The 14,575-nt window shown below is 36.0% G+C and overlaps 1 protein-coding gene across 7 annotated transcripts in view; it reads left to right on the forward strand.

The window, feature by feature from the left end:
• Positions 1-14,575, forward strand: part of DLG2 (discs large MAGUK scaffold protein 2) — a 2,073,554-nt gene that overhangs the window by 645,509 nt on the left and 1,413,470 nt on the right. The gene's annotated exons all lie outside the window — the stretch shown is intronic.

A 14,575-nucleotide genomic window follows, 5' to 3' on the forward strand; every position in this document is an offset into this window, starting at 1 on the left:
ATAGGCCAAAGTCAGGGAAGAGTTGCTCTGGATATAGGCGGTCTAAGCTGAGACAGGAGAGGTAAATATATTTCATCTAGACATGGAGGTCACATGGGTACAAGTAGAAGGGAAAACTTTCAGACTAGGGCTTCTCAATTGCAGTGTTACTGATATTTGGCTATATAATTCTTTGTCACAGGGAGCTGTTGTATGCACTATGGGAGATTTGGAAGCATTGCTGACCTCTACCCATTACATACCAATAACACCCCATACCCCAGTTATAATAACCAAATTCATGGGGGAGGTGCAAAATCTCCCCTGGTTGAGAACCACTGCTCTAGACATAAGGAATAGCAGTTACAAGGCAGGGGGGAGGGGCATGGTATATTCTAGAAATTGAAACAACCTCAACGTGACTGCAATATGGAGTGTGAAGTTCCACATCAAGCAAGGTTCACACTATACTTGAAAATACTGTCAATTATTTTGGACTGTATTTAAAAAGCACTGGGAAGCTAGCAAAACTTGCAAATGACAGAGAGTAGTATGATTCAGATATATGTTTAGAAAATATCAGTTTCAGAATTCTAGGTCAAAAGCAGATTAGAAGGAGTCAAAACTGTATGTGAGGGAAATATTTAGGATGCTTCTGAAGTAACCTATGTGAAGACTATAGACAGTACTATGGAGATAGAGAAAACAAAACAGATTACAGAAATATTTAAGAGAATTAGTAGGACTTGATAATTGACTGGCTATTGGAAATATAGAAAAGAGATTGTCAAAGATGACTGCTAAATTTCTGACTTAGGAAACTGGATTAAAGGAAGTGTTATTCAACAAAATAAGAAAAAATAGAAGAGGATGAAGTTTCAAGCAGATTCAAAGTTTATTTGTGACTGTGATGAATGTAAAGTACTAGTAAAACACTCAATTACTCAACAAGCAGTTTGATAAATGGGCCTGGGGCTCCGAGAAGTTATGTACAATAGAGAAAGATTGGGAAGTCATTTCATGGGGGTGGTAATAAATGTCATGGGAATGAACAAAGAAAACCTAGAAAAGGTGTGGAATGGAAAAACTTGGGGATGTAGGTTTGAGGCTTGAGGAAATCAGGCACATAATAATCTGAGACTAAAGGAAGAACCAGTAAAGGGAATGAAAAGTTGAAGTGAAAAGACAAACTGAGGACAGAAGCCAAGGAGTCAGAGTATTTCAAAATGGGGAGAGCTCAGATGTTTGGAATCTGCTAAGAAGTCTGGTAGGGTGAGGATACTGAAATGATGGTTAAATAATGATATTGGTTATGATACCCATTTTCATGTAGTGGTGAGGCATAAGACATATTAATGAGTCAGAGTTGGTGTGGAAAATCAGAAAATGGACCAAAGGTGAAGTGGCGGGTACCCTAAAGAGGTTGTGTGTTAGAAAGAAGGTTGTGTGTGAAGAAGGAAGGAGACCAGGCAGTAGTTTGATAGGTAATTATTATTAGCAGAAATTTTTCCCTTATTTACTTATTTTGAAGATGAGAGAGGCTTGAACATAGGGAAGAGAGGGAAGAGAGAAGGGTGAAGAACTGAGCAGAAAGGAACGTTTGCTGGTGCTCCTGAAAGAGTAAGAAGATTAGGATACAGAATGCATATGGAAGCAATGACCTTGGGTAGATAAGTTGACACTCCCTTTGTGGCAGGAGGAAAAAAGGAGGGTGAGGGCAGTCATCAGTTTTTATTTTTGTTTTGTTTTGATGCAAAAGTTAAGACTTTCTTATATAATGGTTTTTATTTTCTCTGTACAGTTGAAGGCAAAGTCATCTGCTAAGAGGAGTAGAGATGGAGAAGCATCTGAGGTTTAAAGGAAGTGGAGAAGTTTCAAAAGCACCTTTCCAGAGAATAGGGAGGAGGCTGTTTAAAAAGCAGAAGTGTGTGTGTGTGAGGGTGACATCAACAAGGTGACAGAGTAGGAGATACCAGCTTTTGTCCCTACACAAAAATAATTAGATAACTATTCATGAATGAATATAGTCCTCTGAGAGCTCACAAGTCTAAATAAGAGCATGCAGGGGCGCCTGGGTGGCTTCAGCTCAGGTCATGATCTCGTGGTCCGTGAGTTTGAGCCCTGCATCCGGCTCTGGGCTGACAGCTTGGGGCTCGGAGCCTGTAGCCTGCTTTGGATTATGTGTCTCCCTCTTTCTCTGACCCTCCCCTGTTCATTCTCTGTCTCTGTCTGAAAAATAAAATAAAACATTAAAAAATAAATAAATAAATTAGAGCATGCAGCAAAGCACAGTGGAATAATTGAGAACAGCTACACAAGAAGAAAGAGCTGCTGTTGTACCAGCCAAGGACCAGGTCTGCCATTCCTTCCTATTCTGCACATGCTCTGGAACTCAGAGCTGGAGCTTCTTCATGCACATCCATGCTTCAGATCCTCACTCCATGACCACACCACATGCCTGCATCTCAGACACCAGACATTACCACCTCAGGTTTGCCTTCACCCCAGATCCCAGTGCTGCTATTGCTCTATGTGTGCCTGTACTCTGGACCCTATATCCACAGTTGATCCATAAGTGCCTGTACTGCACACCAGACCATAGAGATATCATTGCTGCACAGATGGTCACTCTCCAGAACCTGACTCCACAGCCACTCCACAGGTGTTCACACATCTGACACCAGTGCCAGTTCAGATGCACCCATAAGCTGGACCTAAAACCAAAAGTTATACCCTTGGCTATGACATCCCCTAAGGAAGAAAAAGAAATCAGGAGGACCCTGGCAGCCATCACCATTAAAGATCCCAACAGCACTCACCACCACTTCAGACACCCACAGCTTTGGATACTGAGGACTCCTACAGTGTTTAATGATGTTGTCCTCATCTGGCAGAGACTGCATTGATGAAGCCTCTCCAGACTCAGAACTGCCAAACCCCATTCAACTGGTGCCCTCACACTCATCTGTAGGTGAAGTTCTTTATGCACCAAAACCAGTATGAAAAATTAGGAAGAGGTTACTTTTTCAATAAATGCTTGGACATCAACACAAGGCCACAAGAAACATGAAAGAAGGAAATGGAAGATAAGGGAAGGGAAGGGAAAGAAAAGGAAGGGAAGGGAAGATGACACCAGCAAAGGAACAAAATAATTTTCCAGTCACTGACTCCAAAGAAGTATAAATCTTTTAATTACTATAAAAATAATTCAAGATAATTGTTTTAAGGACACTCAGTGAACTACAAGAGAGAAAATATAGTTGACTAAAAAAAATTAGGAAACCAATACATGAACAAAATAAGCTCAACAAAGATAAATTATTAAAAAAGGAGCTAACATATTCTGGAGCTGAAGAATACGATGAATGAAATGCAAATTACAATAGAAAACATCAACAACAAACATGATCAAGCAGAAAAAAGAATCTGTAAACTTGAAGACATGTCATTTGAAATTATGCAGTTAGAAAAATAAAAAAGAAAATTAAGAATAGAAAAATGTGAATAAAGCCTACAGGATTTATAGGATACCATAAAGAGGACCCATATACACATTATAGGAATAGTGGAAGAGAGAGAAGGGAAAAAGAAGAAAGCTTAATTCAAGAAACAATGTCTGAAAACTTCCCAAATCTAAAGCATGATTTGGATACCTAGGTGTATGAAGCTCTAAGGTCCCCAAAAAGTTCAACCCAAAATGGTCTTCACCAAAATACATTATAATCAAAGATCAAGAGAGTTTGAAAGCAGCAAGAGAAGAGATTTGGCTAATACAGGGGAATCTCCATAAAGGTATCAGGAGATTTCTCAGCAGAAACCTCGATGACTAGAGGAGAGTGAGATGATGAAATCGGTGTGGTGAAAGAAAAAATATTGCCAACTAAGAATACTTTACCCAGCAAAGCTGTCCTTTAGAAGTGAAGGAAAAAGAAAGGCTTTCCCAAACAAACAGAACCTGAAGGGGTTCATCACCACTAGAGTTGCCTTTCAAGAATTGCTAAAGGAATTTCTTTAAGTTGGAAAGAAAAGACACTAATTGGTACCAGAAAAACATATAAAAAATTTAAAAATCACTGGTAAAGGTAGTATATAGTCAAATTCAGAAGACTCTATACTGTAACAGGGATGTGCAAATCATTTTTAACTCCAGCATAAAAGTTAAGAAATAAAGTGTTAAAAATAACTATAACTACAATAATTTGTTAATGGATGCATAATATAAAATATATAAATTGCAATGTCAAAAAATGTAATGTGTGTGGGGGTTTGAAATAAGCAGGTAGATTTTTTGGATGTAATCAAATTTAAATTATAATCAGCTTAAAATAGTCTTTTCTAACTATAGGATGTTATATTAAGCCTCATGGTAACCTAAAGACAAAATTCTATAGGAGATACACACAAGATAAAGGAAAAAGAATCAAAAGCATACTACTTGAGAAAAATTATCAAATCATAAAGGAAAACAATAAGAAAAGAAAGAGTGTAAAACAGTCAGAAAACAACTAACACAATGGCAACAGTAAGTCCTTATCTATCAACAATTACTTTAAAGGTAAATGGATTAAATTCTCAAATCAAAAGATATAGAGTGGCTGAATGAACCAAAAAGAAAAAAAAAAAGAAAGAAAGAAAAGACTCAACTACATACTGCCTACAAGAGACTCACATCACTTTTATACACATAGGCTCAAAGTAAAGGGATGGATAAAGATATTCCATGCAAATGGAAACCCAAAGAAAGCAGGGGTAGCTATGCTTAGATCAGACAAAATAGACTTTAGGTCAGAAACTGTAATAAGAAGATGTGGTGTAATATACATATTCATTATATATATATACATTGTATATATTATGTATATACATACAATGAAATATTACTCAGCCACCACAAAGAGTGAAATCTTGCCATTTGCAATGACATGGATGGAGCTATAATGTATTATGCTAAGTGAAATAAGTCAATCAGAGAAAGACAAATACCATATAATTTCACTCATATGTGGAATTTAAGAAATAAAACAGATGAACATATGGGAAGGAAGGGCAAAGAGAAGGGAGGGAAACAAACCATGAGACTCTTAATGATAGAGAACAAACTATAGGTTAACAGGGGGAGGTGGGTGGGACATAGGCTAGATGGAAGATGGATACTAAGGAGGTCATTTGTGACAAGCACTGGGTGTTTTATATAAGTGATAAATCACTGAATTCTCCTCCTGAAACCAATATTGCACTGTATGTTAACTAACTAAAATTTAAATTAAAAAAGGAGAAAAAAACTATAACAAGAGACAAAGAACATTATTATATAATAATATAGGGGTCAATTCATCAAGAATATATAACAATTATATATATGTATGCACCTAACATTGGACGACCTAAATATATAAACTAAATATTAACAGAGCTGAAAGGAAAGATAAATGGCAATGCAATAATAATAGTGGACTTCATTACCCCTCTTTCAACAATGATTTGATCATCTAGACATAAAATCAATAAGGAAACATTGGTCTTGAACTATACTCTAGACAAAATATACCTAAAAGATACATACAGAACATTTTATTGAACAGCAGCAGAATGTGCATTCTTCTCTAGCACATGAAGAATATTCTCCAGGACAGATCATATATTAGGCTACAAAACAAACCTTAACAAATTTAAGAAGACTGAAATTGTATTAAAAATGTTTTTCAACCATAGTGGTATGAAACTAGAAATCAATAACAGGAAAGAAACTGGAAAATTCAGAAATATGTGTAAATTAAACACACTCCTAAACAATCAAAAGATTGAAGAATAAATCAAAATGGAAAAAATATATACATATAGTGAAATAAGTAATGATAGAAACATGGAAACAAACATACCAAAAATTATGGGATACAGTAAATGAAATTCCAGGAGGGATGTTTACAGCATAAAATGCCTACAGTAAGAAGAAAAGAAGGATCTCAAATAAATAACCTAAATTTGCACCATAAGGAACTAGAAAAAGAAGAACAAATTAAGGCCAAAGTTACCAGAAGGAAGGAAATCAGAAAGATGAGAACAAAAATAAAATAAGCTAGAAACTAGAAAAACAAGAAAATACATAAAAAATTAAGAGTTTTTTGAAAAGATATACAAAATGGAAATCTTTAGATAACGTAAATAAGGGAAAAAAAGAGTAGACTCAAAGTCAGAAATGAAACAAAAGACTTTACAGTGATACCACAGAAATACAAAAGATCATAAGAGGCTATTCTAAGCATAAAAAACTCAATAACCTAGAAAAATGGATAAGTTTCTAGAAACATACAACCTACTAAGACTAAATCATGCAGAAATAGAAAATCTGAACAGACTAATAACGAGTTGAGGAAATTGAATCAGTAATCAGAAATAGCCCAACAAAGAAAAGCTGAGAAACAGATGACATCACTGGTGAATTCCACCAAAGGTTTTTTATTTTATTTTATTTTAAAAAATGTTTTAACATTTATTTATTTCTGAGAGAGAGAGAGAGAGAGAGAGAGGGAGAGAGAATGAGCAGGGGAGGGGCAGGGAGAGAGGGAGACAGAGAATCTGAAGCAGGCTCCAGACTCTGAGCTGTCAGTACAGAGCCTGATGTGGGGCTAGAATGCACAGGCTATGAGATCATAACTTGAGCTACAGTCAGACACTTAACTGACTGAGCCACCCAGGTGCTTCTCTACCAAACGTTGAAAGTAGAATTATACCAATGCTTCTCAACTCTTTTAGAAAACTGAAGAGAAAAGAACACTTCTAAACTCATTTTATGTCAGTATTACCCTGATACTTAAATCAGACAAGGACACTACAAAAAAAGAAAATTATAGGTCAATATCCCTGATGAATATAGGTGCAAAAAGTCCCACAAAATCCCAGCAAACTGAATTCAACAGCACCTTAAAAAATCATACACCATGATCAAGTGGGACTTATCTTTGGGATGCAAAGATAGTTTACCATGCACAAGTCTATAAATGTGGTATCCCGCACTTATAGAATGAAAGATAACACGAATCAGTGGAAAGATAGCCCATGTTCATGGATTGGAAGAATTAATATTGGGGGGAGGAATGACGAGTGAAATAGATAAAAGAGATCATGAGCACACTTATTGTAATGAGCACTGAGTAGTGTCTAGAATTGTTGAATTATTATATCATACCCCTGAAACAAATATAACGCTGTATGTTAATTTTACTTCAAATATATATATATATATATATATATATATATATATATATATAAAATTGACAAAAATCAACATCCTTTCATTGCAAAAACTCCCAACTAATTAGGCGTGGAAGGAACGTGACTCAAAGACCAGATATGACAAGCCCACAGTTAACATCATACTCAATAGTGGAAAACTGAAAGCTTTTTCTCCATGATCAGGTACAAGACATGAATAAAATAAGTAGAAAGATATTCCATGTTTATGGATTGGAAGAATTTCTATTGCTAAAATGTTCATATAACACTGATTTGATGCAATCTGAATCAAAATTCCAATGGAATTAAAAAAAAAATTTTTAACGTTTATTTATTTTTGAGACAGAGAGAGACAGAGCATGAACAGGGGAGGGGCAGAGAGAGAGGGAGACACAGAATCGGAAACAGGCTCCAGGCTCTGAGCCATCAGCCCAGAGCCCGACACAGGGCTCGAACTCACAGACCGCGAGATCGTGACCTGAGTTGAAGTCGGATGCCTAACCGACTGAGCCACCCAGGCGCCCCTCCAATGGCATTTTTTACAGAAAAAAAAAATCGTAATACTCATTTGGCACCACAAAAGGCCTTGAATAGCCAAAGCAATTTTGAGCAACAAGAACAAAGCTAGAGGCATCACATTTCTTGATTTCAAATTATATAAAAGCTCTAATAGTTAAAACAGTATACTACTGGCATGTAACCAGAAATATACCAATGGAACACAAAGGAGGGGCCCAGAAATAATTTCTTGCATATATGGCCAACTCATCTTTGACAAAGGCACTAAGAACACAATGAAGAAAGGATAGTCTAGTCAATAAATGGCGTTGGGAAAATTGAATATTCACATGAAAAAAAGAATAAAATTGAACCCTTATCTCAGCATACATAAAAATCAACTCTAAATACATTACATAATATTAAACCTGAAGTTGTAAAACTCCTAGAAGAAAATATAGGGGAAACCTTCTGTGTTCTCACTGGATACAAAGGGATGATGACAATATTCAACGGTGAAGTGAAGATCAAGAATTAAATGGAATTGAGGCACCTGGGTGGCTCAGTTAGTTAATCATCTGACTCTTGCTTTCAGCTCAGGTCATAATCTCACCATTCTTGAGTTTGAGCCCCATATCAGGCTCTAAGCTAGCAGCATGGAGACTGCTTGGGATTCCCTCTGCCCCTTCCCTGCTTTCGCACTCCCTCTCTCTCTCTCAATAAAATGAAAATACATAAAAACAATAAATAATTAAAAAAAAGAATTGAATGTATTTCTACTTTGTGAACTGAGGCAAAAGCACCCCTAAGCATGCATAAGTAGTATGTATGCCAGAGGGTACTTGAAGCCATGGGATAAACAGTGCACAGTGTTCTTGGCTTATTAAATCTAGTCATCAGTAAGTAATATAAAACATAACTTTATAACAAATACAGAGATATTGTCAACTTGAATTGAAGATTTTTGTGAATTCTAAAGATAACAAATGAGACATTAAAGAGATTCCATTTTGCTCCTACCCTTCAATGATAATAAATGAATCCCCTTCTACTTTTAGGGATACTTTGGTGGAATTTCTTGAGAAGCTCTGAAATGCTTTGTAATTTTTAAATTAGTAATTATTTTAAGAGTACAAGACAGATACAAGGAATTCCAATTATATGAAATTGGTTCAGAGGTTATAATGAGATAAACAAACTTTCAAAGAGTCCCTTTCAGGGCTGATTGGAAACCCTAGGGAAGGCTAAGAGGGTTTGGGAACCCCTGTGAGGAATCTTCTGTGTATTCAGAACTTGATAGAGAGTAATGATAACATCTTTTTATATTTCTTTTTTCCTCTGTCATTTCAACCTTCTTCACACTAAAAACTATCACTGAAATTTACTATGTACCAGGTACTAGTCAAGCAGTTTGCACACTTATTTATTTTAGTCATTACAACATCCCTGCAAAGTAGGTTTATTTATTTTACAGAGGAATTCTGTGAATCAGAGACAGGTTATGTAATTTGTCAAAGGTCACTCAACTAATAAGCGGTAGAAAAGGAATTTAAAGCCAAGTCATTCTTTGTTTGTTTGTTTGTTTTATTTCGGTTTGGTTTGGTTTTTTACTTCAAGGTCTAAGAGCTTTTAGTGTTACTAAGAGGAAAAGGATCTAGTTAGTTCTAAGGTGTTAGGCATGTGGTCCCTTGCTCAATTGGCCTCTATCTCAGTCTTGAACCTCCACTCTAGAATGATCTCATTTGCACTTACAGTCATTTTCTCTGTGTTTTCTATGTTACTTCTACTCTAGGGCTAATTCTTTTATCTATACTCTGGAATTCATCTTTTCCTGCTTTTGTGGGAGACTTAACTATCAGTTTTCCTCTCTTCCATTAGAGCAATGGTTTTCAAACCATAGTTCACTTGAAAAACCACATGGGGGGGGGTTGTTTACAGAGATTTGTGAGTTACAAATCTAGAGTTTCTGTCTGGTTGCTTTCTAAGAAATTCCCGGTTTTTGCTGATGCTGCTACTTGAAGGACCATGCTTTGAGAACCACTGCTCAAGACTCCAGAGTAGGGATTGGCAAACTACAACCTAAAAAATGTTTTCACATTTTAAATGTTTGAAAAAGATCAAGAATAATATTTCCTGACATGTGAACATTATATGAAATTCAAATTTTAATGTTTATTAATAAAGTTTTATTGGAACACATTATGTAATGTCTATGGCTGCTTTCTCACTATAACATCAAAGTTGAGTAGTTGTAATAGAATTAGTGTTGTGATAGTGATCATATGGCTTGCAAGGGTAAAATATTCACTCTCTGGTCCTTTATGGAACCAGCAGCTGACTCTGCTTTAAATAATCCTCAGTCCTAACTGCACATTAGAATCACTTGAGAAATTTTATAAAATGGTAATGCCTGGGTTCCATCTCCGGAGATTCTGACTTAATTGGTCTGGAATATAATCTAGTTGATCCTTAACATTTAAACATATCTTATCTGTCCTAATTAAATAAAACAAAAAGCAAGTAAACCTACCAAATTTCTCTGCCTATAAGAAAGAACTAGATAGTATGACTTCCTTATTTTGTACTTAAGGGAAATTTTGTCCAGATATATGAATTATCTGTCCATATTAAAAGACGCTGTTGCTGTTCTTATTACCAAATTATAATTGCAAATTGCTTTAATATTAAAAAAAATTACAAAAACTAAGTTATAGTCTAAAAAGTATTATATGCTTGTCTTAGTCCATTTGGGCTGCTCTAATAAAATACTATAGATTGAGTGGCCTATAAACAATAGAAATTTATTTCTCACAGTTCTGGAGGCTGAAAGTTCAAGATCAGGGTACCAGCAGATTTGGTGTCTGGTGAGAGTCCACTTCCTGGTTCATAGATGTCTGCCTTTTCATCGTGTCCTCACATGGTGGAAGGGGAAAGGGTATTGTCTGGGACTTCTTTTATAAGGATACTAATCCCATTCACGAAGACCTAACTATCTCCCAAAGCCCTCACCTCCAAATACCATTATACTGGGGATTAATTTTCAACATAGAGATTTGGGGAGAGCATAAACATTCAGTCTGTAGCAATGTTCATTGTAAAAGAGAGAGAGAAGAAATACAAATATATGTAGATGTCACATTCTAAATTAAGTGCTTAAGGTAAAAATTGACAAGAATCAAGTTTACTTGATAGCCACTTTTTCATTTAAGAAACAAATAAAGTAGCTGTCTTGTGTTAAAGGCCATGCTTTAAGAAATATATATTACACATTAGACTTGCATGCATTCTAGGAGGATGTCCACACTACAGGAAGTACTCAGGAGGTAACATACTCAGGAATGGGTACATGTCCATCCCTGTGTCATGATCAACAGGCAAATCCCCTCACAGGTCCTCTACTGTGTCTTTATTTCTCTCATTTACTGAGAGAGGATAGTTGGATAAATAGTTCATTGTAGATGAGGCCCCTGTAGTATATAGATGATGTAAAAGGAAAAATGAAAGGAATAATGTCTGATTTCCCTTTCTAAGCCTCATCCCAATCCCCAATGATCAACACTGTCAAAATTTTACACACACACCCACAGACACACACACACACCCCTCTACCACAATTATATATAAATATGCATACAAATATAGGCTCATACTATACAACCTCTTCTTTTATGTTTAAGCAACCTTCTTTTGTGTTTAAAATTATAACTTGAACATCTTTTGATATAACAATTTGTACATGTACCTCATATTTTTCTAATAATTGCATAGTATTCTGTGGTATCTATAATCTTACAGATAAGTCTTGTGCTAATAGATATTTATAATACATATATATACGTGTGTGTGTGTGTGTATCTCTATCTCTATATATCTACATCTATCTGGGATAAATTCCCAGGAGTTGAAGTTGAATCAATACATCAAAGAGAATGCTCCTTTTAAAATATTTTATAGATTTGATGCCCTTAACAAAGTTTTCATCATTAGTACTTGATATATCAATTTAAAAAATCTTTTCTAATTTTTACGCTTTTCCCTAAATACGAAGGAGGTGGAGTATTTTAAATGTTTTGTGGTCTTTTTGTGAACTACCACTTTATGTTCTTTACTTCTTTTTTCATTCAGTTTCATACTTTTTCTTAGTGAGTTATGAAAATTCCTTGTATTTTAAGGAAATATTCCATTGAATATGTTGCATTATTTTCCCATTTTGCCATTTGTCATTGTATATAATTTAACCAAGAAAAAGTTTTATATTTTTACATAGTTGTTTATTTTTTTTTATATGGCTTCAGGTTTCTCCACTCCAATATTATATACCAAAACCAAATCTGTTTTCTTCTAAAATGTTTATGATTTCAATTTTTATACTTAAATTTTTGATCCATCTAGACTTTTTTGGTGATGGGATTTATCTTTAATCTTCTCAATGACATTAGGAGTGAAGTATTAACCCCATCTTAGGCATCTCTGTTTTATAAACGGTAAAAGAGAGGATCTGAGGTGGAAATAGTTTTCCAGGACTTCTAGCTCATCAATATTGGAACCATGCTGTATCAAAAATATATTATAATTTATTATAGATAAATATATCATCAGATTTATATTATCATTTAGCCAGCTATCATTTCCTTCTACCATAGCAAATCTTATTCTTTTAGTGGGTACATTGTCCTGTTGAACTTTTGCCTAAAAATAGGGAATATTTTTTTAGTGGGACATTGTCGTTGTGCTTAGTGCTTTTTCTGCATCTATAAAATGAGAATAATAAGTCAGCGGTCCTAGTATAGTTAGGAAAATTCGGCACTAAGTTTGGATCAGGTTTGGATCAGGTTTGGATCAGGTTTGGATCAGGTCCTTACTGGGATGCTATGGGGTAAATAGGTGCACAGAGGGGTTTTAAGCAGATCTTCAACGTAAAAAGAGCCTTTCTTTAGAATGTACATATATTGGGGCACCTGGGTGGCTCAGTCCCTTAAGCGTTAGGCTCGGGTCATGATCTTGAGGTTTGTGGGCTCAAGCCCTGCATCAGGCTCTCTGCTGTCAGCTCAGAGCTGGTTTCAAACCCTCTGTCTCCCTCTCTCTCTGCCCCTGCCCTGCTTGCACTCCCTGTCCCAAAAATAAACATTAAAAAAAAGAAGAAGAATGTACATACATTAACACTGTATCTGAAGTTTTGTCAGAAGTTGTCCCTGATTGCCTCACAGGGAAACCTTCATGTGCTTTTTCACCTGTAACTTTGTTTTTGTTTCATTCTTCCCTGTGAAAGGCTCTCAGATTTGTAACACTTTCCAGCTCTTTCTGTCTCTCCTGGGCCATCCAAACACCCTAGGGTCCATTAAAATAATAATAAAAAAGCTATTATAAAGTGGCTTTTCCCCTCCACAATCCCTAATTGGAAAAAACAAACAAAAAACTTAACAGTACTTATTGACAGGTTAAAAAATTGGTTTTTAAAAATCTTCTAACCCCCAATAGAGAAAGCATTTTAAAATTCTAAGTTTTTCATGGTATTGAGTTGCTATGTTTGGGCTTGTTTATTGGGAAGTAGCTGCAGGAAATGTGACCTGCTATGACCTCAGGGGAGAAAAGTGTTATGAACTGAAATGTTTGGTTTTGCACTTGAAGCCATTAATAAAAGTTGTGGAATGATGAGAGTTGGGCCTCCATGTTGATGTTTTAATGTCCTGGAAGTCACTGGTTGTGTTGCAAGTACTTACAATTTGTAATTACCTGGGCTCATATGACAGACGGAACTGGGAATCAAATTAAGTAGCTGCCTTCTCTTACGATGCTAGAGAATCTCCAGTTTAAGACAAGATTGCCTTTTTTTCCTTCCTAAAAAAGGCACAAACAATGACAGCCCAAAATAGCTATTTAGTCAGAACTGACGACACTTTCTGAATGCTTGTCATTAAGAGAGAGATAGAAAATCCTGATTTTCTTCTTCCTTTAATTTCTCTCCCTTAAATACCTTGCTTCCTCCTGAAGCTGCCTCACCTCATTGCCCAGGAGAAATGCCCAGTGGCTCTGACGGTGCCTCAGCACCACTGCAGGCTCCAGAGGGGAGGTGGCTTATGCAAAACATATTAAAGAAAAATCCTAAAAGTCACTGCAGCTTTTTCTAGTGAGTTATGCTGATCTTCCCTGTTGCTGTAAGCTGATGGGGAACGTCGTGGCAAAGACATAACCACTCTTTTTCCTCCCACTATTTTTGCTGCAGTGAGAACTGTTCATTTCTGCTTGCATTTCACCAGATAGCTTTAGAATTCTAGCTGAGAATTAGGGCTTTCTAAGGCTGGAAATAAGAGTTTAGAACCTTAAATTGGACTTTGTCCTTTTGGCTCAGTAAAAATTGAGTTAATTTGCAGCCTCCGGTGCCTGACTGGAATGACAACAGACAGTAGGATCTGACGATGTTTTTGAATTAAGTTCTTTTTTTTTTTCCCCGTATGGATTCATGGGGGCAGAAGCTTTTATTTTTCTCTCTTGCTCTTTCCCTTCCAGAGCCAGCTGAACATATTACATTCAGCAGCAGTAATTACTGAATGTATGGTTATGTTATCCCCTGGAATTTTCTATCTTCATTCTAATCCCATCCTCTATATTGATTGTAATTTACCAATAAAGCTTAGTTTTGGAAAAAATAGATGCAGCGTTCTGGTAGCAAGCCTACTAACTTTAGATATCCCTGGAAGATGTAACAGATATTATAGGACAGGGAAGAAAGAGAAGGTGGTATTTCTCAGGCATGTAACCACAGATCACCCCAGAGGAAGCCAGCTTACATTTTAGGGGACTTGAGGAGACAGTGATCCTTTGGTCTTGTTCCTATTCCACATAAAAAGCAGAATGAAATGTGTTT

The sequence above is a fragment of the Prionailurus bengalensis genome, chromosome D1, assembly GCF_016509475.1.
Source record: "Prionailurus bengalensis isolate Pbe53 chromosome D1, Fcat_Pben_1.1_paternal_pri, whole genome shotgun sequence".
Classification (NCBI taxonomy): domain Eukaryota; kingdom Metazoa; phylum Chordata; class Mammalia; order Carnivora; family Felidae; genus Prionailurus; species Prionailurus bengalensis.